The sequence below is a fragment of the Bos taurus genome, chromosome 24, assembly GCF_002263795.3.
Source record: "Bos taurus isolate L1 Dominette 01449 registration number 42190680 breed Hereford chromosome 24, ARS-UCD2.0, whole genome shotgun sequence".
NCBI classification, from domain to species: Eukaryota; Metazoa; Chordata; class Mammalia; order Artiodactyla; family Bovidae; genus Bos; species Bos taurus.
The window spans coordinates 53,455,030-53,481,896 of record NC_037351.1 but is presented as its reverse complement, the minus strand read 5'-3'; the positions used below and the strand labels follow the sequence as shown (position 1 = coordinate 53,481,896).

Sequence of the window (26,867 nt, the reverse complement as noted above, 5' to 3'; positions counted from 1 at the left end):
ACTGACATCTTGGTAAGATTCACTGTCACCCCACGGAGTCCAACAGAGCATGATGAGGGCAGCTATAGGAGAAAAATCGGATAAGCACCGCCCTCCCCCGCTACAAACCAAGGCAAAACAAAAAAAACAAGCAGAGACTCTTCAGGATCTCGTTATTTACCCAGAACATCTATCATGGAGCCTGCTACATGTTGAACGTACAATAGATGTCATCTTTCTTTACCATTAGCATTATTAATTTGTTGAGTTTGGGTCTGTTGTCATTTTGTATGTGATTAACAAATCCAAATTTTTTCCTTCCAGCTTGCCTTTCGGTTATGTTTTCTATGCAAAGGAAAACAATGTAAAGGGGCTTATTTTTTTCTTGGATGGAGGGACATTCCTGGGATACTGTTTGAGAGGAGGGGGCTAAAGCAATCCCAGATGGTGTGTATTCTGGGAGACCTCAGCGTGGGGTTCCTCCCTACAGTGTAGAGTTCTTGGAAATTTCCCCGAGGACAGACAAACTCACAGCCTTATATTGCACCAAATCTGAAAAGTGGTAAAAATGAAGCCTGCTTCCCATTTTAAGTAGAATGCTTTAATGTAAGCCTACAACCTACTCCAGTATTCTTGCCTGGAGAATCCTATGGTCGGAGGAGACTGGTGGGCTACAGTCCATGGGGTTGCAAAGAGTCGGACACAACTGAGTGACATTAGTAGGCAGGTTCTTTACCACTGAGCTACCAGGGAAGCCCAAATAGGTTGTTAGACCTCTGTAACAAAGGGGATGAATATCTGATAGCTAAACAGAATAGGGGCTTCCCTGGTGGCTCAGATGGTAAAGAATCCACCTGCAATGTGGGAGACCTGGGTTCTATTCCTAGGTAGAGAAGATCCCCTGGAGAAGGAAATGGCAACCCACCCCAATATTCTTGTGTGGAGAATCCACATGGACAGAGGAGCTTGGCAGGCTACAGTCCATGGGGTCACAAAGAGTCCGACACAACTGAGTGACTAAGCACAGCACAAACAGAATAGAGGCAAAGAAAATGTTGGATTCTATTTATCCTTGCCAAGAGGGGCCCTTGATAGGGCTATATCCTCCCAGGATGGTCTTTGTCTCATTGCATTTGCCAAGCTTCTTAAAATGTTAATAGTTTCTGGGAATACGACAAGAAACAAAACACAAAACACATAATTTGAGACAAAATGATTCTCAGAAAGAGTGTGAGCTAGAGTGTAAATCTTCATTGCCTGAGACAATGCTGAATTTAATTCCAGGGATTAAGGACAGGGGAATCGGTGTGCATCCATCCAGTGTGGTAAGCCTAAATTCTGGACACCTCAGAAAAACATTTCAGAGCATCCTTTCCCTCTCTTATTAACCATCTATGTCTAGCAGCACATACATATGACCATTTATGGACTGCAAGTCCCTCATTCTGCTAGATGCTATGCTGCTGCTGCTGCTAAGTCACTTTAGTCGTGTCCGACTCTGTGCGATCCCATAGACGGCAGCCCACCAGGCTCCCCGGTCCCTGGGGTTCTCCAGGCAAGAACACTGGAGTGGGTTGCCATTTCCTTCAATGCATGAAAGTGAAAAGTGAAAGTGAAAGTCGGTCAGTCCTGTCCGACTCTTAGTGACCCCATGGACTGCAGCCTACCAGGCTACTCAGTCCATGGGATTTTCCAGGCAAGAGTAGTGGAGTGGGGTGCCATTGCCTTCTCCGAGATGCTATGAGTAACACCTAAGAAAAGCACAGCATATGATCCTGACCCTCAAAAACCTTCTGGAAAGAAGACAAAGGATAAGTCAGAGCTGAATTTTTGGATATCAGTGATAAGAACCTATAGTAATTTAGAGACTCTCAGCACAGCAGGCAAGTCAGAGCAAGGTGGACAGACATATATATACTCAGCAGCAAGCTAGTGAACAGATTTGTATGAATGCAAGGGAAGAAGATGGACTTTCCAGGTGGCTCAGTGGTAAAGAATCTGCCTGCCCATGCAGGAGACCAGAGTTCGATCCCTGTGCCTGGTAGATCCCTTGGAGAAGGAAATGGCAACCCACTCCAGTATGTTTGCCTGTGAAATCCCTTGGACAGAGGAGCCGGGCAGGCTACCGTCCGTGGGGTCGCAAAGAGTTGGACGCGACTGACACAACAACAACAAATGGAGGAAGATATGTCAGTTCACTGGATACGTTCAGATAATGGAGGTTTCAGAAAAACTTGGTCTTGTGACGATAAGAAGGCGCTAGAGTAGACCCTTGAGCAGTTGGTATAGCTGTTGGGAAGGGAGAGAAACTGGCTGACTCATCCCCACCAGAATGTGTCTCTCTTCTGGGGGCTCTCCTCAAAATGCACATTCCCTCCTGCCATTCTCCGTCATTAACATCAGCTGAAATTACTCTCAACCATTCAATGAGTTCCTAGAGGACTCGCGTAGAGCTGTCCTCCAGCTCTGAATCAGGAGGCCTGGCTCTCGTGCCTGAGCTTTCTGGCTGTGGTTTTGCATTATTTCTTTCAAAAGTGGTCTTATCTGAGGCGCAGCCAGCCCTTCTCATGGCTCCTCTACCCCCGGATCCCTGTTATATCCACCAGAGCTTTAAGAATTTTGCCGCAAACCACCCAAATGAGAGCTGGCATACATACAGGCCTACCACAGAGGAGGTGCTTAACAAGTCCTGGTTTTAGAACGTTGCTGTGTTCCTTAGAATCTTTGCTTTTTCCCCTCCTTTCCTCAGGTGGCTATTACAGGTCTGTTACGAGTTGTGGACTGACTTAGTGGCCACTGGTGGCATGTCATGAAGAGGCTGCATTCATTCTAGGGAAATCAGTGCCCATTTTGACAGGAGAGAGCTCAGTGATATGGAGTGTGTAAGGAACGTAAGGCAGTGTGAGCACTGATAAACAGGCTGAGGGGATGCAGGGATGTGTCTGGCTGGAGCTTGCAGGTGGCTTCCTGTACTTGTTCGGTCAGATTTGGTGTTGAATCCACTTTCAGCATTCGTTAGCTGCTGAACTTGGTCATATACTCAGGTTCTTGTGCCTCAGTTTCCCCATCCATAAAGTGGGGGGGGGATACTAATACCTACTTTAGGGGGTCTATTATAAGAGCTAACCAGATAATGATTAAAAATGACAAATTAATATTTGATGCTGGAAATTATATGGTGGGTTTCTGTGGTACTATGATAGGACTATGGCTAAGAATTTAGGAATTTCCTGGTCCTGCCCAGCAGCTAGTTCTTTCTCTCAATGAGTTCCTAAGGGAGACAATTACAGCAAAGGACAGCAAAGTCCCATGGGGGCAAAGATGGTCTGTCACCTCTTGTATGGATATTTGGTACACACAGGGAGTGGATGAGACATTTTCTCACAGTGGATTCCCAAATCTCCAACAGGACGTTTCTCTTAAAGCTGGGTCACAGCGTGTGATTTGGATTCAAGGCCCTTGTTGGCTTTCAGTGTCGCCCCTTCCCCAGTCTCATCACTATATTTCACCAACCTAAATCAAGAGGAGGAAATGAGAAGGCCAAGACGGCTGACCTGCAAGAAGGTTCTGGTTCAGCATAACAGCCCCCGAACAGGGAGGGAAGATGAAACAGGAGAGAGTGGGTGGCGTATGTGGGGATGGACTTTTCCTGCAGAGTGGGTCCCCCATCTTCAACATGGACCAATTCGTTTGCATCGCTGGCTCTTGTGAGGAAGGTGGCTTCACTGTAGGAGCCACTTCTGTTTTCTTCAGGGCCCTGTGGGGTCAGATAGCCTTTGAAGGCTGCTTGTAAGGCAATGCGGTGGGCTCTGAGTGTGATGGGGCCTTTGTCAGATTTACTATTTAATCAGACTGCCTTGGATGACAGATTGCTGGTTTCGACATGGCTAGTGATACAGCACTGTTACAATGAGCTCATTTGTGAGCAAATCAAGGCTTAATAAGCCTTCTCCTGCTCTTGCTTATAAACTATAAAGAAGTATTCCTTTTTAATTACCAGTGGCTGTGTGGAAAGCTCTCCTTCAAGGTTCATTAAACTTTTTTTTTTTTTTTTTTTGAGGAAAGGATAATGTTACAGGAGAAGGGTAATATTCTGATTTTTTTTTTTTTTTGGTGACACAGCACAGCATGCAAGATCTTATAAGTTCCCTGACCAGGGAATCGAACCCACGCCCCCTGCAGTAGAAGAGAGGAACCTTAACCATTAGACTGGCAGGGAAGCCCCAGTATTCTGTTTTTAAAGGAAATTTACTTTTACACTATAGTAGTTGAGCAAGATTCAACCAAAGGTGAACTGACCTCTGGGGTTGTGGGTTCTGTTGATTGACAGCTGCATGGCTTGGTGGGGAATCTCTGTTCTCTTTGGATGTTGGTTTATTCATCGGTAAAGTGGATGGTTTCCTAAAGGAAATCAGTCCTGAATGTTCATTGGAAGGACTGATGTTGAAGCTGAAACTCCAATACTTTGGTCACCTGATGTGAAGAACTGACTCATTTGAAAAGACCCTGATGCTGGGAAAGATTGAAGGCAGGAGGAGAAGGGGATCACAGAGGATGAGATGGTTGGATGGCATCACTGACTCGATGGACATGAGTTTGGGCAAACTCCAGGAGTTGGTGATGGACAGGGAAGCCTGGCGTGCTGCAATCCATGGGGTCGCAAAGAGTCGGACACGACTGAGTGACTGAACTGAACTGAACTGAAAGTGGATGGTGCCTGGTCCTGCCTATTGTTTCTGTTAGAACATACTGACTATGAACTGAATGTTTGGTGTCTGCCTCAAATTCACGTGTTGAATCCCCAAGCCCCGATGCAATATTTAGAGGTGGGATCTTTGGGAGGTAATTGGATTTTTATGAAGTCATGAAAGTGGTGTCCCATGGTGGGACTGTGTGCGTGCTAAGTCTTAGTGTCCAGTTCTTTGCAATCCTATGCACTGTAGCCTGCCAGGCTCGTCTGTCCATGGGGTTCTCCAGGCAAGAATGCTGGAGTGAATTACCACTTCCTGCTGCAGGGGATCTTCACCACCCAGGGATCCAACCCACATCGCTTACATCTGCTGCGTTGGCAGGCGGGTTCTTTACCACGAGCACCACCTGGTGTCCTTTATAAGAAGAGGAAGAGCCCAGGGCTCTGTCTGCCTGCCCACCTCCCGCCCACCCCACGGGGGGATGCAGCAGGAAGGCAGCCCGCCATCTGCAGACCTGAAGGAAGGTCTTCATCAGATTCCTGTATGATGGCACCCTGATCTCAGACTTCACAGCCTCCAAAGCTAGAAGGAATACAGCTGACCCTTGAACAACTTGGGAGTTAAAGGCACCGATCACCCGCACAGTCAAAAATCTATGTATAACTTTTGACTTTCCCAAACTTAATAGCCTACTGTTGACCAGAAGCCTTAAAAATAACACAGTCAGTGAACATATTTTGTGTGTTATATGTATACCTACATATATTTTATGCTTTCATGACATAGTTTTTTTATATTTCTCAACTTCATGGCTTAGCAAGTTTTTCAAGTTGTCACAAATCTCTACAAGTTTTTCCAAGATATTTATTGGTAAAAAATCCACAAAAATGTGGTCTCATACAGTTTAAACCTGTATGAGTGTTGTTCGAAGCTAAACTGTAAATGCTGGTTGTTTAGGCTACCCAGTCTATGGCATTTTGTTATAGTAGCTCGAATAAAGACAGTATTTGATAAAGGAATCAGAGAAGGCACAATAGTTACAGGTTAATTTGTTAGAAAAATTTGAAAAGTTTAATGCACTGGGCTTTCTCCTGTTCCAGGATGCCTGTTGTCTAAACCTGGTTCTGACACTTTTCAGCAGGGTGATTCTGAACAAGGCATTAAGATTCTTTCTCTGCAAGGGTCCACGAATTTACAAATACAATTTAAGCCCACTGCTTTATATTTTCTAGGTCTCAAAAAGCACACATGTATGCATGTTATTTTAAAGAATCTTATCTTGGGGTTCCCTGGTGGCTCAGTGGTAAAGAATCCTCCTGCCAACGCAGGAGACTTGGGTTCAATCCCTGATCGGGGAAGATCCCACAAGCTGCAGAACATCAAAGCCCCAGTGCCACGACTACTGAGCCTGTGCTCTAGGGCCTGCTCTCTGCAACAAGAGAAACCGCTGCAATGAGAAGCCTGTGCCCCACAACTAGAAAATAGCTCCTGCTTCCTGCAGCTAGAGAAGGCCTGCATGCAGAAGAGAAGATCCAGTGCAGCCATAAATAAGTTAATAAAATACACCTTTAACAAAGAACCTTATCTTTCAAGTTGCAAAGGTGATATATGCTCACCATGTGAAGCTCAAAAATTACAAGAGCATGGAAAATAAGACTTTCTCCATATTTTTAATCTAATAGCTTGATGTGTTACCCATGTTTCTCTACGCTTATGTAAGTCTCTTTCTCTGTGCATGCATGTGTGTAATTTTTACTTTAGTCTGATCAGGCTATGCTGTGCTGTGCTTAGTCACTCAGTCGTGTCTGACTCTTCGGGTCCATGGACTGTAGCCCACCAGGCTCTTCTCTCCATGGGATTCACCAGGTAAGAATACTGGAGAGGGTTGCCATGCGCTTTTCCAGGGGGTCTTCCCAACCCAGGAATCAAACTGGGGTCCCCTGCATTGCTGGCAGATTCTTTACCAGTTGAGCTACCAGGGAAGCCCCTGATCAGGCTACACTGTTTGCCTATTGCAACCATTTAAAAAAAAAAAAAAATTAGCGGCATTCCAAAGTTCCTTTATGTATCATTATATACCTATCATGCTTTATTTATCCCTTTTCATATCTGCATGAGGCTGTTGGAGGAGGCCACTGAGAGGGTTTAACCACAACCATCTGTTGACCCTGGAAATAGGAGGCTCCTTGCCCCTCCCTCTTCCGTGAAATATACACTCTGCCCAGGGTTTCCATCTTGGGAGCCACTTTCAAGTTCGCAGCCCAGAGAGAGCAGTGTGTTGTTAAGACTCTGAACTGCATTAGTGCCTGAACCCCACGGAGGCCTTTGTGGAAACCTGAGATTCTGGCAGGAGGCTATGAAGATCTACTGGACTGGCAGCCACCTAAAATCAAGCCTCGTAAGTAAATTCCTTTTCTTATCAAACCTGCCCCCCCACCTATCTGGAGTGATCCATCTCTTTCTTTGGTTTCTTTCTACCCTCTGTGTCCTGAGGACCAGTTTCAGAGTTTATCCAGGAAGCTCTTGTGGTTGCAGACCAACATGCATGCGTCAACTTAGATCATTTCACTAGTCACTTGTAAATGAGGATGTTATTTACTTATTTTATATTTCTTACAATTATGGAGATAATATATGCATATGATAATAACCATGAGTGTTGCAGAAAGATGTAAAATATAAAGCAAAACCTTTTTCCTGACCTATTACCGTTTTTTAAATGAAATTCCCTGTAAGTGACCCCTTTGAATAGGTTTCAGTTTTGTTCTTTTGCTGGTTACCACTGTAACTCTAACTTGTGTATTTCTGTGTATTGATTTATCAACTTTGGACAGTATCTGTTGAATGGTTATTATAAAAATAAACAGGTCTGAAATTCAGTGGCAAGGGGACAATGACAGGTTCTTAGATTATGGATTTGAATGTATCCAGATTTAATATCTGCTTATATTATAAAATTATTGATGTATTCCTTTAGAAATGATATTTTTGTTGTTTCGTCGCTCAGTCCTGTCTATCTCTGTGACTCTCTGGACTGTAGCCCACCAGGCTCCTCTATCCAGGGGATTTCCCAGTCAAGAATACTGGAGTGGGTTCCATTTCCTTCTCCAGGGGATCTTTCTGACCCAAAGATTAGAGCTGGGTCTCGCATGGGCAGGCAGGTTCTTTACCATGGAGGCACCAGGGAAGCCCTTAGAAATAATACTTTTCTTACTGGGATGACCCAGAGGGATGGTATGGGGAGGGAGGAGGGAGGAGGGTTCAGGATGGGGAACACATGTATACCTGTGGTGGATTCATTTTGATATTTGGCAAAACTAATACAATTATGTAAAGTTTAAAAATAAAATGAAATTAAAAAAAAAACCAAAGGCTTTTAACACTGGCAGGATAGAAGGGTGGGGGTAATTTCAGTCTGCTATTTTTTTTTTTTTATGAAACTGATTACCTGAGGGGAATTTGTGTAGCCTTGGTTTTATGCCTGTTTACAGTGATCTAGCCTAATCTTGGAATTATTGGAGTGCTTTCTGAAGGGAAGGGTCCACGTTTTAACAAGAGCATTGGAGAACACTAGATATGGAATCCACTGGCAGGTGGGAAACACAAGACAGATTCAGATGGATTTCAAATTTCTCAAGGTTCAGTTTGAGCAAAAGAGGCAGGAGGTGGGCTCAGGCGTACTGGCATCAGTGTGAGCTAGTTAATCAGTATCAGAGACAGCTGAAGCCAGTTTGGTTCTAGGGTGTGGGTGTCTTTTGACCTTGGTGGTTGGAAGGGTTTATAGTGCAGGCACTGATAGAAATCAAATTGGGAGTTTCCAATAGGATTTTCTATTGAAAAAAAACTGCTTGGGTTAGGCAACTAAAATGTTTCCTGCGTTAAAAAAATGTGCTTATGCTGAGTTTGGAATGGATAAAAAGTTAAAATGGGCTGCTGTCCTGAACTCAGTATTATTACAGAATATATTTAAAGATAACTCAAAGTATAAAGGCAGTGATAGATGGAAGAGACCGAGAGGAGCAGGTGGCAATCCTGTTTCAGAGGTGTCATTGATGAACATCACCCTTAGGGTCGTTCCGCCAGCCACGCATCACTTACTGGTGTTATTTGTTGCATCTGTGTGTGCATGTGAACTGTGCTGTTGTGACTGTAAATGAAAACACCTGGGAGCAGTTTAGTAAGACGCTAGAAAATCAGGTCTTGTTCATCTGCCGGCTAACTCAGTGCAGGTGTGCAGATGGTGTAGACTCTGGAGGTGGAAGGTACATATGGGCTCTGCCTTCTTGGTTCCCAGGCATGTGAAGATTCTCTACAGCTTTAAGGGACACTTGCATAGGATTTGGTGGTGGTGGTTTAGTCACTAAGTCGTGTCTGACTCTTGAGACCCCATGGACTATAGCCCGCCAGGCTCCTCTGTCCATGGAATTCTCCAGTCAAGAACACTGGAGTGGGCAGCCATTTCCTTCTCGGGATCTTCCAGACACAGGAATTGGACCCGAGTCTCCTGCACTGCAGGCAAATTCTGAACTACAAGGGAAGCCTAGGATTTGGTGGGATCAGTCCTAATGGTCCTTGGGCTCAGGACTCAGATATGGTGAAGCCTTGAAGGTGGCTGAACTTTTTGAGTAGTTCTGTTTGGATGACGTATCAGCCATCAGAACAGATTGGCAGCCTGTCTTTAGAATGAGGCACTCAGGTTAGTCCTTGAGGTCAGAAGGAGTATTAAAGGTAAAGCTGAAAAGGGAGATGGTGGTAGTCGTGGGGGTTAGCAGAGTGTATACCAGTGGTTCTCCAAGTGTGGTTACCAAACCAGCAGCATCAGGATCACCTGGGAACTTGTTAGAAATGCACATTTTCAGGCGTACTCCACACCTACCAAATCAGAGATTCTGGGAGCAGACCCGGCAACCTGGGTTTTAACACACTGTCCCAGTAATTCTGATCACTGAAGTTGGTGAACCACGGCTGTGGATTACCTATCTGCCTGTTAATTGGGGAGGGCTTCCCTGATAGCTCAGTTGGTAAAGAATCCGCCTGCAATGCAGGAGACCCCAGTTCGATTCCTGGGTTAGGAAGGTCTGCTGGAGAATGGACAGGCTACCCATTCCAGTATTCTTGGGCTTCCCTTGTGGCTCAGCTGGTAAAGAATCCGCCCGCAATGTGGGGGACCTGGGTTCGATCCCTGGGATCAGGAAGATCCCCTGGAGAAGGGAAAGGCTACCCACTCCAGTATTCTGGCCTGGAGAATTCCATGGACTGTATAGTCCATGGGGTCGCAAAGAGTCTGACACGACTGAGTGGCTTTCACTGTTAATTGGAGATTACTCCAGCAGTGTTGATAACAAATCTGAATCAAAAATCCTAGATAAAAATGGTCCTGATGAACCTATTGGCAGGGCAAGAGTAGAGATGCAGAGGATGAACTTGTGGACGCAGTGGGGGAAGGAGAGGATGGGATGAATTGAGAGGGTAGCATTGATGTATACACACTACCATGTGGAAAGCAGCCAGCTAGTGGAACCAGCTCAGCCTGGTGCTCTGTGATGACCTAGAGGTGGGAGTGGGGGTGTGGGAGGGCGGCTCGAGGAGGAGGGCTATGTGTGTGCTTACAGCTGCACTGTTGTCATGCAGCAGAAACTAACACAACATCGTAAAGCAATTATCTTCCAGTTAAAAAGTTCTAGCTAAATCAATTCTAAATTTCTTCTAAACGTCTGCTGTTGAAAACTTTATATTTTCCTCTGTTACATAAAAAATACTGAGACGTTTCTATACACTTGGCAATGTGCTTAGTATTTTAGCTGCATTATTTTCTTGACTTTTCCCATCCTCGCTATTAATGAAGTGTCATTTTTATTTCCATTTTACAGATGAAGAGACAGAAGGATTTAGAATCTCATTAAAGGTTTTGGAGCTGATAAGTGGCAGAGCTGAAATTTGAATCCAGGGAGTTTCACAAAATGAGCTTGGCTTTCTTAACTGCTAAGCTGTACTCTGCATATTCTTAATTTCCCATTACACTCTCCCCCGTGAAGGACTGTGGACCATGCATGATTGGTAATGTATATTGATTACTATTTTCCTGCTGTGGGTATGATGTAAAACTGGTATTCTGGCTGTTATTGCTAACTCATTGAATCTCTTTAGAGTCAACAATTTCTACGTACTTGTATGCAGTTGAACTCAGAATTTAATGCTAAGTGCACTTCAGAATACTATGTTTTAATCTTGCACTTGCTAAATTTATGCTTTTCTATTACACCTGTAAATCTTTCCTTGTCATAATATGAGTGATTTACAATTTTCCCCTCAAGGATTTCCTTGAGTTGTGTTGGTGCCTCCTATTTCATTTGAGGACAAGGGTGAAAATAATGAGACCAGGTGATTTTGAATCAGCTCCAGTGTTTCAGGGCAAGCATGTGATTATTCTTGGTTTTGCTTGTGGTAAGTTTTCTGTAATTGGAAATGTTAGATGATGCTATTTTGAATTCCAAGTGTGAAAATAGTGCTAGAGCATAAAAATCCTCTCTTTGGTGTGACAGAGTGAGTGGGTGTGGGTCAAAGAGACTTGGAACATAAATTTTAATTCAGAAGTGGTACCAGAGAGACAAGTTAATTTTCTAAATCAGCCTGGTGAGAATTGGAGCTCGGAAAATGCTTTCAAGGAAAAATGTCTTTTACTTTGCTAGAACAATCCTGAGGTGATGGGTTCAGCAGTATACTGGCCACCAAGGTTTAGTAATACTTCTGGAGCTGTGGTTGATGTGCCTGAAATCCTGAATATCACATCTTGCTGATTCTAAGAGAAGTCACTTTTTCACATTTTAATATTTATGAAATCAGAATGTACTCTGTGGTTGGTGACTATATGGTAAGATGTTAACATGGGGGTTTTAGCTGAGACTGGAATATAAATTATATTTACAAAGAAGATGGTAACAGAAGGAATCAAAACTTTTTATTTTAAAATTTTAATTGTGGCAAAATATACATAATATGAAATTTACCGTCCTAGTCTTTCTAGGGGTACTGCTACTGCTAAGGCACTTCAGTCGTGTCCGACTCTCTGTGACCCCATAGACGGCAGCCCACCAGGCTCCGCCGTCCCTGGGATTCTCCAGGCAAGAACACTGGAGTGGGTTGCCATTTCCTTCTCCAATGCATGAAAGTGAAAGGTCAAAGTGAAGTTGCTCAGTCATGTCCGACTCTTAGTGACTCCATGGACTGCAGCCCACCAGGCTCTTCTGTCCATGGGATTTTCCAGGCGAGAGTACTGGGGTGGGGTTCAGCATTCTTGAAGGTCATTGCCTTCTCCATCTAGGTGTACAGTTGGTAATAAATACTTTCATGTGGTTGTAGAGCATCGCCACCATCCATCTCCGGAACTTTTTCATCTTCCCAAGTTGAAGCTCTGTACCCTTTAAACAATACATCCTCCTCCTTCCCTCCGCTCAGTCCCTGGAAACCATCCTTCTATTTCTATGAATTTCTTTTCTAAGTACCTCATGCAAGTAGAATCATACGGTACTTGTCTTTTTGTGACTGGCTTATTTTATTTTGTGTAATGTTCTTAAGGTTCCGCTATGTTGTGGCACGTGTCAGAATTTCCTTCCTTGTCTAGGTTAATTAATACTTCCTTGGCTGTATATACCACATTTTAAAATCCATGTATCTGTTGATGGACACTTGGGTTGTATCCACCTTTTGGCTATTGTGAATCATACTGCTATGAACGTGGATGTATAAATATGTGTTTGGGAAATTGCGTTTGACTCTTTGGGGTTTAGTGGAAGTGGAATTCCTGGATCACATGGTAGTTTTGTTTTTAATTATTCAAGGAAGCATCCTACTCTGCCATAATAACTTCATTTTGTACTTCCGAATAACAGTGCACACGGATTTTAATTTTTCCACATCCTCGCCAGCACTTGTTATTTTCTGTTTTCTTTTTGTTTTTGTAGTAGACATCCTAATGGGTGTGAAGTGGAGGAACTATGACTCCTAATGACCTGACTCACATAGAGGGCATGATAAAAGGGTAGGGATTGAATATCAGACATGGCTTTCTGGGAGTATGTTGGTGGTGACGAGAACTGCTGATTTGATCCTATAAGGAGAACAAGTCTATCTAAAACCTTTGGAGAGGTATAAGTTGTGCTTAGTCTGTTTTCTGAAGTCTAAGGGGACCCTTAGGGGCTCTAAGTAGACCATCTAGAGACCTAACACATGTATTTGCCAGCTGCCCTTGCATAGTGGTAATATCTGCTCATGACAGTATTTCAGGCTGGAACTTTCCTGGTCTGTTCTTTCCTCACTTTAACTCTGGAGGAGTTGAAAACCACCAATAGCAAAGTTGTAGAGGGAGGTGGAAGGTTAGGCTGGAAAAGAAAAGAAGCAGCTGACAGCACTGCCTTGCTTGCTTCTCGTTGGCGACAAAGTATTTAGGATGCTTCGACTTTATATCAAGACCGAGTTTTGATCATGTTATGGGACTGAGTACTTGAATTACCAAATTGGAACTGCCTTTTCTCAAGTCAAGTGTTTGGACTTTAAAAAAAAAATTACTTTTAATTGGAGGATAATTGCTTTACAATGGTGTGTTGGTTTCTGCCATCCAGCAACATGAATCAGCCGTACGTATCCACATGTCCCCTCCCCCCACCCCATCCCACCCCTCTAGGCTGTCACAGAGCACCGGGTTGAGCTCTGTGTTATACAACTTCCCACTCGTTATCTATTTTACATACATAATGTATATGTTTCAGTTTCTCAATGTAATGACCCAGAAGAAACCAGAGAATTCATAGGGCCAACTTTCATTTTTGTCAAGGGCAGTACTGTCCTATGGAGCACATTTTAAGGGACAGAGAAAGATTAAGTTGCTTGATGATTCCATGGATTGGGCTTGTTCAGTGAAGTGGTTGAACACAGACATCATGTAGTGAATTTCCCAACTGAACCTCTGTCTGTAACTAAAATGATGGTGAATTGTCGTTGGAAAATGAGAGGGTGGGAGAAGACTTTATCTGAGCCTTGTGAGGATGTTTAAAGAGAGAGACATTTCCAAAGTTATGGAGTTCAGCTGTGGTGAACTTTGGTGTCTGAACACGTGGTGTGTTTAGCCTTGGGATGGAGTGAACCCCTTTGAAGGGAGGCATCTGAGTAGAGGAAATGGGACAGTCCGTTATGGCTGAAGAAGCGATTGGAGAGGGTTCCTTCCCCTGGTCCCTCCATGACTGGGATTCTTTGCTTCTAAGATGTTTAGAGTTTGACCTTGTGGATGCCACCGTTTCTTAGCCACATGCTGGCAACTTCTCTGTCTCTTCCTTAGTCTCAAAAGTGCTACTGCTGCTGCTGCTGCTAAGTCGCTTCAGTCGTGTCTGACTCTCTGCAACCCCATAGATGGCAGCCCACCAGGCTCTGCCGTCCCTGGGATTCTCCAGGCAAGAACACTGGAGTGGGTTGCCATTTCCTTCTCCAATGAGTGAGAGTGAAGTCACTCAGTCGTGTCTGACTCTTCGAGACCCCATGGAGTGCAGCCTACCAGGCTCCTCTGTCCATGGGATTTTCCAGGCAAGAATACTGGAGTGGGTTGCCATTGCCTTCTCTGTAAAAGTGTTACTAGCTTGGGGTTTCTTTAGCATTGAGGCCTGGAGTGTAAGAAAATGCTTTGCCATTTATTCAAAACTCAGCAAACATAGCATTATGTGTGTTTGCCGTGTTAAAATAGCTAATGACAAAAAGTGTCTTTGTGTTTTGAAAATACTTTTGTTTCTGTTGTAATACAAGAACACCCCCAAATTGTTTTTGAATGAAATGTTCAAATTACTCATCCTCTGCTGGATAGTAGTTCATTGTGTCACAGTGGGAGAGAAGTTTATTTTAGGAAAACAGAGTTTGGCTACTCAGTTTTTACTTGGGGGGAAGTAATTTCTCCAAAACTCTACTTATCCTTAACCCTACTAAAACTGCATTCATACTGGCTCCATATTCTACTGCAGTTTTAATTGGATTTTGTCAGTTACTGGGAATAAATCAAATTGGCCTCAACAGCAAGAACATTTATTTTCTTTTAATAACAAAAAATCCAAAGCTAGGGTGGGCTTCAGAGGTTGTACTGCAGAGCCAGTTCTGCTTTTCTGCCCCTTTCCTGGGTTGGCTGCTTCCTCAGATTAGTGACACGAAGGCAGCAGAGTTTCCCCAGAACATATTGTGATGACGGTGCTAGAGAAAGAAGAGATTTTTGTCTCTTCATTAGAATTTTCTCTGAAGCATCTCCTCCTTTCCTCCACTTTACCTGATTGCTTCAGACATCTCATTGACTGGAATTAGGAATCTATCCTAAAACAACAGCGGGTCAAAGGGCCTGCTGGTTTTTTTTTTTTAACTGTTCAACTCTGCCGTTGCAGTGTGAAATCAGCTGTAAACAATACATAAACGGGTGCGACTGTTCCAACAAAAAGTTATTTACGAAAGTAGGAAGCAGGCAGAGTCTGACCTGTGGTGTGTAATCTGCCCTGGCTATAGGCTTCCCAAAGATTGACCTTCTGATTGAAGTTTTAGTTTAAAAGTGGTTTTGAGAAGGACCACATGGGTTTCAAATGAGATTCAAGGATTTGTATTTTTTTCCCCTAAATCAGAAGTCCAAGTCATGGCCTTCACTTTGTTTACGAGATATGAAAACTACTTGTTCCCCAGTCAGTTGATCACAGCTGGTACATTTACAGTTTATTCACGGTTTACTTCATTGAACTGATCTCTCAAGCAGTCTAAGTAGCCTGCTCTTGCCAAGGTGTAACCTTGATGTAATTTAGACAGATAACCCCCCATGAGCCAATCTACCTGCAAGTTAGTCTACCTGCAATTTGCATTTCTCACTGAGCCTACTATGACAACATCTAATTAAATCACACTCTGAATGAGGGCACAGCTTGCCCTAGAAATAATTTAACCAAATAATTAGAAACTTTCTGAAATTGTTGCAAAAATTGATAATAACAGGAAGTCATTTGCAAATTGCCTAAGCCTTCATATTCTAGTAGACACAGGTCATCTATTTTTGGCTGGAAGTCACATGGTGGGTACGTGGCCTAAAGATGCAAGGAAAGGAAGTGATTTGTACTTAGGGAAACTGCATTTTTGATCCCCAGTATCTGTGAGTCTGTTAAAGACAAATACTCTATGTTTTCACTTAGAGGTGGAATCTAAAAAGCAAAGTGAATAAATGAAACAAAACAGAAACAGGGTCTTACCTGGCCATCCAGTGGTTAAGACTCGAGCTTCTGATGTAGAGGGCGCAGGTTCAATCCCTGGTCAGGGAACTAAGATTCCCACATGCCCTGTGGCCACAATACCAGAACATAAAACAGAAGCAATATTGTAACAAATTCAATAAAGACTTTGAGAAGAATGATCCACATAAAAAAAAAAAAAGAAACAACTAAAATGAAAAAAATAAACAACCAGACTCATAGATACAGTGAACGAACTAGTGGTTGCAAGGGGAAGGGGTGAATGGAATAGGTAGAGGGGATTAAGAGATACAGACTTTCAGTTATAAATAAGTCATGGCCAGGTAATGCACAGCCCAGGGAAAATAATTGGTGATATTGTAGTATCTTTATATTGTTCATGATGTATAAAGATATTGAATCACTGTGTTGTACACTTGAAACTAATATTATAAGTCATTTGTACTTAAATCCTTTTAGAAGTAAGGGCAAAATCTCTTTTCCATTTCTTGGAGCAGTCACTGAGGTTGTGCATAATCGTTTTGATCAAACAGTTTCAACTTGTCAGATGTAAACACACAATGACGTTACTTTTCCAATATCAGATTGTGTCAGTCAGGCTACTCTTTCCTGCTGCAAAGCCGACATCCTTAATGACAGTTTGGGCTGAGTCTCTTAATATTTCAGTTTCTTTTGGACATGAACGTAGTCTCATTCCTGTTCTTCAATTTTTTCCTGTTCTTTTTAAAACCTCAATCACCTCATTTCAGGGCTTCCCCACTTTCTCTTTTGCCTCCGAACCCTGCAAATTCTGGAAACTGGGACTATATAGTCTGCCCTCTCGCGAGCCCCTCTCCCTTGCTGTTCCCTCTGGCGCCTGAGTGTCGAGCGCTGGTTCTCTCGCATAACTGCTGGTGGAGAACTGGCCGTCTTCAATGTGGTGTTTGAAGTTGCTGCTCTACTCTGTGAACAGTTTCATATTGAAGGCGGCAAGGTCGTGTCCCCTATCCGTTGGGTGGCCCCATCTCAGCTCTGCCCAGCTCTCAAATGCCTCGGAGGGTGAGTATCACAAGCTGGTTCTTTCAGGGCTCACCCTTTGCATCTGAAAACTCTTCAAGGCAATCTCCCCCTGGTAAAGCCCTGTACTGTGAGAGATCTCCTGAACCTTAACCTCCTCCTTCCCAGCTCCCAGTCCCCATGGGGGGCACCCACCTTGCAGCCTGTTGCTGCTGGCTTCCTCTTGCCCAGCAGGGCGGGCCTGCTTCACGAACGTGTGACCAGGGCAGTTGTACTAAATAGCCCCACCATTGGAGCGTAAGGCCCGAGAGGGTGCCATTTTGAAATTCTTAATCATTTTATCTTTATGTTTTGGAAATGAAGTCAGGCTAGTGGAGCGTGTGTCAGGGGGCTTAGCACCTTGGCCCCTGCACAGACCTGCTGCTTGCTGCCTCCCTGCTTCTTCTGGAGGCCTCTTCCCCACTGCTTCATGCCTCGGGCCTGCCTGGCCTCCCCGTCTCCATCTTTCTCTTAGCACATGTGCTGCATGTGTGGCCTGTGTGGGGGACTCGGGTGTGGGAGGCTTGGAGTGGTGTGTACCCTGCTGTGTCTTGGGGTGAAACAAGGGGGGGATATATTCCAGAATGTTCTGGAGGCACTCAGTGGGCCTCTTGCCCTTCCCTGGTAAGTACCAATCTCAGCCTGGCAGGAAGGTTACAGTGCCTCGGGGCTCACCCTGAGTCAGGCTGGGCCTGTGGAGAGGGTTTTTTCCTGCTCCTGGCCAGGGCCTCACATTTCACTTTTCACTGGGCTCCCCAGTTAGCTAGCTAGAGCTGTTAGTAGGCGGTTCCCTGGGCTAGCCAGACAGCTTAAGCCGCGTCACATACAGCTGGGCACGCTCCTTGTTACTACAGATGGTGGGACAAAGGCATCCCCCGGCCCTCCCTTTCCTGGCTTCTGTTCTGCTCAGTGACTCACCAGCTTCCAGATAACCAGCAGCCCTAACTCTACCGTGGGGGGTTTAGAAGACCCCTCCCCCACCCACAATCTTGTAAGAGGGTCTGGGAAACTTTCGAGAGCCTGCTCACCTTCCTAGGAGGGGGTGGATGGCCCTCCACGATGAAGTGCTTCCAAGGCCATCTCCTCCTTCCAAGTCCACTTGCCTTTCTCAATGGCAGGTGCTGGGAAGCCCCATTAGCCTTTTTGGATTCCAAGGGAACCCAGGCCTCACCTTAGACTTGGGCCTTCTTCTCTCTTTTTCTCTCTTGTTACTCGAACAAGCGTCCCCTGGCTCCAGACACGCGCCAGTGTCCTCAGAGGCCGCAGGGGGTCCTGTGGGTTGAGCGCCGCGCCGCGCAGCTGGCCCTTCAGAGTCTGCACGGCAGACGCCGGCGACGTCGGGCTGACTTCCGGGACTCGGTGGCTCCGCGGCTGTTTGCCGGCTGCAGCTTCCGTTCGGCTTGTTGACGGGAACCTTGACCCCAGCAGCAGAGATTAAAATGAAGCAATTTTGGTCTGAAGAGAAGGAAACAAGCAAGTGGAAGCCCACTGGGGAAATGTCGTGTTCGCTGCTTCCAAAGGAAAAATGGACAGGGATGTGTGTTGATACATGTTCCTGTTTTGGACGCCTTCCTCAGGGGACATGTGGAGAGGCGTAGGCTTTGGGGACACTGACTCTTCTGTCTTCAGTCGGACTGAAGGAAGGACTGACGAGGACTGAAGGAAATCCACAAGATGAGGCTGTTCCCCAGGACAGGTTGTGATGATGAATTGACAGTAGGTTGTGTATTACAGGGCTTCCCTGGTGGCTCAGAGGGTAAAGAATCTGCCTGCCACGTAGGACATCTGGGCTTCATCCCTGGGTCAGGGAGATCCCCTGGAGAAGGAACAGGCAACCCACTCCAGTACTCTTGCCTGGAGAATCCCATGGACAGAGGAACCAGGTGGGCTACAGTCCATGGGGTCGCAGAGAGTCAGACAGGACTGAGCGACTGACATTTTCACTTCGCTTTGTGTGTGTTCTTATTAAGCCCACCTCTGTCACAGTACAGTCAGCGTGTTTTGTTGGTGTATGTGGCAAATAAACATCATGACCCTGTGCTTTTCTTGGTGCCTGAAGGGTTCACTGATGTATGATGTAAACCTCCCAAGTACCATAATCCCACCCCAGACTCAAGGGATGATAGTAATATAATAGTAGTAACTAAAATTCACCCACTGCTGAATACCCTGCATTGTCCTGAATATCTTCAATAGTAACTCGCTTAATTCTCACAGCACCCTTAGAGGATCAGTATTGCTATTATCCCAGTGTTACAGATGAGGGGGCTGTAGCAGAGAAAAGTAACAATGAATAAGTGGCCAGAGCCGGGATTTGGGAGTAGGCTGTCCTGCTTCCTTGGTGGCTCAGCTGGTAAAGAATCCACTTGCAATGCAGGAGACCCTGGTTTCATTGCTGGGTGAGTAGATCCCCTGGAGAAGGGATAGACTACCCATTCCAGTATTCTTGGGCTTCCCTGGTGGCTCAGCTGGTTAAGAATTCGCCTGCAATGTGGGAGACGTGGGTTTGATCCCTGGGTTGGGAAGATCTCCTGAAGAAGGGAAATGCTACCCACTCCAGCATCCTGGCCTGGAGAACTCCATGGACTGTATAGTCCATGGGGTCGCAAGGAGTTGGACATGTGGAGTCGCAAGGAGTGAGTGACTTTCACTGTCTTGCTTCAGTAACAGGCTAGGACTGGCCCTTGTGCTCTTGGGGCCACTCTGTACTTGATGGTGTGTTTTAGGATTAGTCCTCAGGACTGTGTGCTGCTTCTCTCCTTTTGCTAATCCATTCTCTATCCTGTGCCAACTCAAAGAGGCTTGCCTTCTCTGGATTGCATCCTGAGCTTCCTGGCTTTCGGTTTCCATTCGGGTTTGGCCATCAGAATGCACCAGGCGAGAAGAGGCCAGCCTTTATTGGCTGTGGCCCCCTTTTCTCCGCACCCTTGCGGGGTGGCCCCAGCTCTTCAGGTCTGGTGACACCACTGTCTCCTCCTTTATTCAGGCAGAGGAGGATCAAAGCTTCCAGCCTGTGCAGTCCATGTGCCTCACCATCACAGGGAGGTTCTTTGCGCCCTGCCTGCACCTTTGTAAAAGACCCTTCATTAAAATTTAACACTTTGAATTTGTTGTCTCTTCCTGCAGGAATTCTAACACAGAGAGGCTTCGTCTGAGAGTTCATCTGTTGTCCTCTGCTTGAGTCTCCAGGATTCAAAAACACTTGATATTTTTAGAATAATTTTGCAAAAAAATAAAGTAAAAAAAAAGCAAAATTCAGGGTAAGGTCAGGTAGGCCTGTTATCTTGTCATCTTGGAATAGATAATAAGAATAATCCTATACTTATTAAGAAGTTGTCTTCTTTTCCAAGTGCTTTTAGATATATTTGTCAGTAACAATTGTTACAAGTGCCGGGTTCCATGTACCTTATGAAGAACTTCATCTAAATTATTTAATTCTCAGAACAACCTTGGGAGGTCGGCTTCCTGGTTGTTATTCTCATGTTGCAGAGGAAGAAACAGAAGTCGAGAGTGATGGGGCAGCCTGATGAAGGCTGGGCAGTGAGTGAGTAAGTTGTGCGTGTGAATTTACCTACAGACAGTTGATGCTGAGGTCTGTACTTTTAAGCAACTTTTGTATACTTCCTGCATCTCATTTTGCTCTTGGAGCAACTTGGAAAGTGGGCTGGACTGGTGTGATTTTTCTCCCTTTTATTGCAGGTGAGTATACTGAAGGGACAGTGGGCTGAAGTGACCTCTCAGCTTCAGAGCTACTTATGCACACAGACTTTTTGTACAGGACACAGCTGTGTATAAATGGCAGGGCGGGTGCTTACTGGGAGCCTTGCTGTTGAAATCAAGTAGCTTTGAGGCAGCTTTGCTTGGTGCAAAGAGCCTTAGACTTGGGTTAAGAGACGGGGGTTGAAATCCAGACTGAGACTTCGTACTTGCTGACCGCGAGGAATTCTTCCTTGGAGGCTTTGTGTCTTCATTCATAAAAGGGGAGGAATCAATTCCTCCTTCACAGAGTGTGTGAGGATGATATAAAATTATTATGTAAAAGTGTTTATCACAGTAGTTTAATATGTGTGTTAAAAAGTATCCACATGTGTCATCAAAGGGTTGATCTGTGAATTGAAGGGTAGACAAGGAGGCAGAAGATGTTTGGATCCTGATAGCGTAGCTGGTTCCTTGTGAGTGTAGTAACTCCAGGGAAATTTGCAGTGGATGGGCAGGGCTTCATTCAGCCCTGAGGATAGACTGAACACTGGCTGTGTGTTACTGAGGCATTCAGATTTCATGTCACTGAATGGCTTTATTTTTGTGATGGGCTTTTTTTTTTTTACATTAAATCTCTTCTGATACATATATTATCAGAAACTGTCCATATATGAAGTATGAATTATTAAAATTTTAGTTTTACATATTTTCAAGCCAGACACAGTAATTATCACATTCTTCTGAGTGCACAGTTGTTATGGAGTAATTGTCAGTGAAACATACTTCATAAGAAGTCTCAACCTTTCTCTTGCTGTCAGATACTCTTGGCTTTAATGTTCTGTTAACTATATATTTTCTAGGTTTAATGCTGTAAATGCTAAGTTTTATGATTCTGGTCATCTTATTTTGATTAAAAAGTTAGAATGTGGTGGGCTTTATAGTAAAAACTAAAATTCTAACGGGCGTGTGGTCAGGAAAACCTTGAGGCAAAGCTTTCTTTGGCAGTATGTTAGGTGTGTTCCTGTGAGAGGCTTCCCTGGTGGCTCAGAGGGTAAAGCGTCTGCCTGCAATGCAGGAGACCTGGGTTTGATCCCTGGGTCAGGAAGATCCCCTGGAGAAGGCAATGGCAACCCTCTCCAGTACTCTTGCTTGGAAAATCCCATGGACAGAGAAGCGTGGTAGACTACAGTCCATGGAGTTGCAAAGAGTCAGACACAACTGAGCGACTTCACTTTCGGTGTGGTCCTGTGAGGACCATGGTTTTTACAAACAGAATACCCGTGTCTGTTACAGTGATGCCTTGATCTGAGTGGTTTTAGGGTTTGTTCTCAAATGAATTTGGAGTGTAAGGCCTTTCTTAATCATCCCTAGAAGAAGTAATTTTTCACCCCTCTGAACTATTGTTTGTCTGAATGTATTAATACCATGTCTGGTTTAGATGTTTGTACTTTTTCCCTCTCCACTTTGAGGGCTTATATATATATATATATATATTTTTTTTTTTACAAAGCACTGTATTCTTTTTTATAAAAAATTAATTTATTTTAATTGGAGGCTAATTTACAGCACTGTAGTGGTTTTTGCCATACATCGACATGAATCAGCCACGGTGTACCTGTGTTCCCCATCCTGAACCCCCCTCCCACCTCCCTCGCCATCACATCCCTCTGGGCTGTCCCAGTGCGCTGGCTTTGAGCACCCTGTCTCATGCATTGCACTTGGACTGGTGATCTGTTTCACATACGGTAATATACATGTTTCAGTGCTGTTCTCTCAGATCATCCCGCCCTCACCTTCTCCCACAGAGCCCAGAAGTCTGTTCTTTACATCTGTGTCTCTTTTGCTGTCTCGCATATAGGGTCATTGTTACCATCTTTCTAAATTCCGTACATATGCATTAATATACTGTATTGGAAAGCACTGTATCCTTGACAACTGTGTGTGAATGTGTTGTGAAGTGAATTTCTTTCTGATCTGTGTTATGCCAGGTGGTGGGGTCAGGGGAGGTAGGCGTCTGCTATTCCTTCAAAACGTTGAACACGATCTGTGTGCCAGGACTCAGTTGGCTATAGGGGTATAGCGATGTCCTCGGGCTCTGGTACCTGACGAAGGTGCAGATAACCACATCAAGCCCTGTAAGAGGGGAGCGAGGTACAGTGAGGTCTTGGCAGTTACATTGAAATGAATCAGTTCACATAGCATGTTATTAAATGACCCATATAGGTTATTTTCCTTGATAAAAGCCAGAGTAAATTAATACACGAAAACCTCCCACAGCCAGAATGCTTGGTGAAGGGAGTGTTTTGGTTTCTGGGATTTTTCAGTCGGCTGAGAGTTGTGAAAATGCAACGTGGACCTTGTCATCCCTGAAAATACACCAAAAGGCCACTAGGTGGCGCCATGTGTCTAGGAAAACAAAGTTTCGAGTCAAACGACTCAAATTTGAATTGGCATTCTTGCAATCATGACATTTCCCTTGCTTTTTAGGAAAGCTGAATACTGAATGAAAAATTGAGTTTGTAAGGGCTCAGTTAAAAATGAGAGATCACCAGATGTGATCTCAGAACTGAAATTCCCAAGGGAGGTTTTAACACTTTTTTTTTTTTTTTTTAAACAATATAACATTAGAAAAGTGAGAAAATAAAAACCCCAAACACAGGAGGATCAGTAACTAAGCAAATAGTTTTGCCATATGGACTTGCAAACATCAGAGGAGGCAGTGTGGCTTGAAGTTGTGTTTGCTTGATTGTTGTCTTTGATTAAATTGTCTAAATTGAAAGTACAAGTTTACTGTATAAATCTATATATATAGAGAGAGACAATGCTTTTTCTCTACATAAAATAAAAGTGAGTCTCTCTTTACTCCAACCCCCAGGTGTAGCCCACCCAGTTCTTTTGCTGTACATTCACAAGCGTATTTCTCTTTATAGTGAGAGAATGAATATACAAATGGAGAATGGCCAGACCACACATAAAAATAGAACTCTGACCTGCAATCTGCAGCAGCCAGCCAGAAGCCAACCTGCTTCTTCTCTAAGTCACACGTGTAGGAAGTCAGACCATTATCTCTAGCCTCCTGTCCAGAAAGCAAAACAGTAACTTCTACACAGTCAGCTCAGACCTGATTAATTACTGATAGAGCTCTTAGTTTCTGTCCCAGGTTACAGTTTAGGGCTCCCCAGAGAAAGCCAAATATGCACCCCTAAACAATGTCGTGGGATTCCCTCCTCCTCAGCTGGTCCACTGGCAGCTGCTCCACGCTCAGGGTCTGCAGGCAGAGCACACCGGTATCTTTCCCTGGCTTTCTCCTGGAAAGCTTTCCTGCTCCTCTGCCTGCCTCCGAGTCTCTGCCAAACACCGGGGATGGCGCCTGACTCTCTGCAATGGCAGGATCTGAAAACAAATAGCCTTATTGTGTTCTCATTTGTCTGGGCTTCATTTATTTTCACCAGAGGTAGACTCATTTATTTAACATCACATATTTGAGGGCCTGCTGTTCAAAAAGCTGGGTACACAGATATAGTTTCTTCCCATGTGATGCTTACATTTTAGTGGAGGAGAAAAAAGTAAATGTGTTCATAAAAGACTGTTAGGGAGTGCTTCGTGTTCTGAAGAAGAATAGAGCAGGGTCAAAGGATGGAGAGCGACAGAAGGTACCATCTAAGTCACATGGATGGGAAAGTGCTCTCTGGGGAGCTGACACTTCAGTGGAGTCCTGGATAAACAATGGGACTGGGCATGTGGCTACATGGAAAGAGTGGCAGGTGCAAAGGTCCTGCCCTGGGAGGGTGCTTGTTTTGCTGAGTGAAAAGCAAGGAGGCTAGAGGGGCTTAAGGCCGAGTTTTCAAACTGTCCTGACTGTGATTCACAGTAAGATATACATTTTACTTATGACCCAATATACAACGCACACTGTTAGGGACTGAATCATGTCCCACCCACCCCCTAAAATATGTTAAAGTCTTAACTCCCAGGAGCCTCAGAACATGACCTTGTTTGGGAGAAGCATCAATGGTCATTGCAGATGTAATCCGTTAAGCTGAGGCCATGTGGGAGTAGGGCAGGCCCTGAATCATGGTGTGTGTGTGTGTGCTCAGTCGTGTCTGGCTCTTTTGCGACCCCATGGACTATAGCCCACCAGGCTCCTCTGTCCATGAGATTCTCCAGGCATGAATACTGGAGTGGGTTGCCATTTCCTCCTCCAGGGGATCTTCCTGACCCAGGATCAAACCTGCATCTGTTCCATCTCCTGCATTGGCAGGTGGGTTCTTTACCACCAACGCCACCTGAGAAGCCCCTCAGAGGCTCTAGGAGGAGTTAGTGTTGCCTTCTTATCTCTTCCTACGCCTCCGAGGGTGTTGACTCCCAGGGCGGAACAGACCAGGTCTTCCTAGACCCTCTTGTGGATTTGAGGCCTCTCTACCCCAGGGCCCTTTGTATACTATGGACTCTGTGGTATATGTTTCTTTACCCAAGGGTCAGACACTCCTGTAAGAATACTGTGGCATGAGGGGTTGAACCTAGAGCTAAGACCAGACTTCCCTTTGAGCCACACAGGCTGCATTCTGCACCACAGGGATCTTCACTAGGAATACGGTGCCCACCACCACTCTCTTCAGTCTTGTTCTCCCCCATAGGGTCATTCCATCTTCATTTTCAAAATGCCCATTCCACCCTTCTAGCCAGCAACACAACTCTTCTCTTTATATGGAAGTTGATTCTAAGACTCCATTACCTTCATTTTCCAAGAAATTGTGGTGGCTTCCTCGCTGAGTGGCTCTCCTTCATTAGGTCTCAAAACCTCTTCAGTCCCGTAAGTGATGGGGAATCCATTTTCTAATTACTTAGTTTAGTCTTTCTACCAGTAGAAGACTCTTGAGAGTCTCTTGGGCTATAAGGAGATCCAACCAGTCCATCCTAAAGGAAATCAATCCTGAATATTCATTGGAAGGACTGATGCTAAAACTGAAACTCCAATACTTTGGCCACCTGATGTGAAGAACAGACTCATTGGAAAAAACCTTGATGCTGGGAAAGATTGAAGGCAGGAGAAGAAGGGGATGACAGAGGATGAGATGGTAGGATGGCACCACCGACTTGATGGATATGAGTTTGAGTAATTCCAAGTTGGTGATGGACAGGGAAGCCTGGCGTGCTGCAGTCCATGGGGTCACAAAGAGTCGGACACAACTGAGAGACTGAACTGAACTTTTTACCAGTAGGGCTGTGAGGCTCTGGTTCTCTTAGTCATGAAAAAGAGAAAAACAGACTTGACTTGGGGGAACTGGCCATGATGTTCTCCTGTGTAACAAACAATGTCATGGAACATTGATGTCAGACAGGGTCACTCTGAGAGTGTGATGGGTCGAGTCAGATGTGGGACTGCTTTTCTGTCCTATTTTTGGGGTAGAAAATGTCCAAGCCTCGAAGAGGACCCAGTATCCCTCCACCCTGGATAATATGAGCGACTGCTGCTTTTCTGCTTTTCCTTCCTTCTGTGTCAGATTTACTAAAGTACTCAAACCATAGAGTTGCCTCTTCCTTTCTAAAAATCTTATTCTGTATTTTTAATTGCAGTGTGATTGATGTATGACATTGTATGTTACAGATGTACATGTAGTGATTTACAGTTTTAAAGGTTGAGTCTGCTTCTGTTTCATTATATCCACTAGTTTGCGCGACTGAGCGACTGAACTGAACTAGTATGCTGTAGTTTTTAGATTCCATGTATAAGCAACGTTATGTAGTATTTGTCTTTTTCTGTCTGACTTGTTTCACTTGGCATTATGCCCTCCAAATCTATCCATGTTGCTGCAAGTGGCAAAATTTTGTTCTTTTTAGAGCTGAGTAGTATTCCAGCTGGAATACTTGGAGTGCGTTATGCCAAGTAAAATAAGTCAGAGGAAGACAAACACTGTATGATATTCTTATGTATGGAATCTAAAAATATATATGTATATATGAGAATGGGAAACAAATGAGATGAACTTGAGAACTGCAGCAGCTTTTGACCTAAGGGAAGTTTTCAGGCCTCAGTGTAGGAATGGGGAAGCCAGGGAAAACCTGTCTTCCAGAGTAACCTTCCTGAGTCTGGGGGAAAGCAAGGTGATGAGAATTTGCAGGACAGAGTAAAGAGAGCGCTGCACCGAGGGAAATCCTGAGATGAGCGGAGTGCCTCCTTTGAGTGCTGAGATGGGCACTGATGAGCGAG

At 44.6% G+C, this 26,867-nt stretch overlaps 1 long non-coding RNA gene across 1 annotated transcript in view; it reads right to left on the bottom strand.

Annotated features, from left to right (window-relative positions):
* LOC132343793 (uncharacterized) overlaps window positions 1-18,447 on the bottom strand; it is a 41,941-nt gene extending 23,494 nt beyond the window's left edge. The window contains exons 1-2 of the long non-coding RNA XR_009492757.1: window positions 17,986-18,447; window positions 15,923-16,009 (exon numbers count right to left, since the gene is read on the bottom strand). This is a non-coding gene — a long non-coding RNA (uncharacterized lncRNA). The remainder of the gene's footprint in view (window positions 1-15,922; window positions 16,010-17,985) is intronic.
* Between the last annotated feature and the right edge of the window lie 8,420 nt (window positions 18,448-26,867).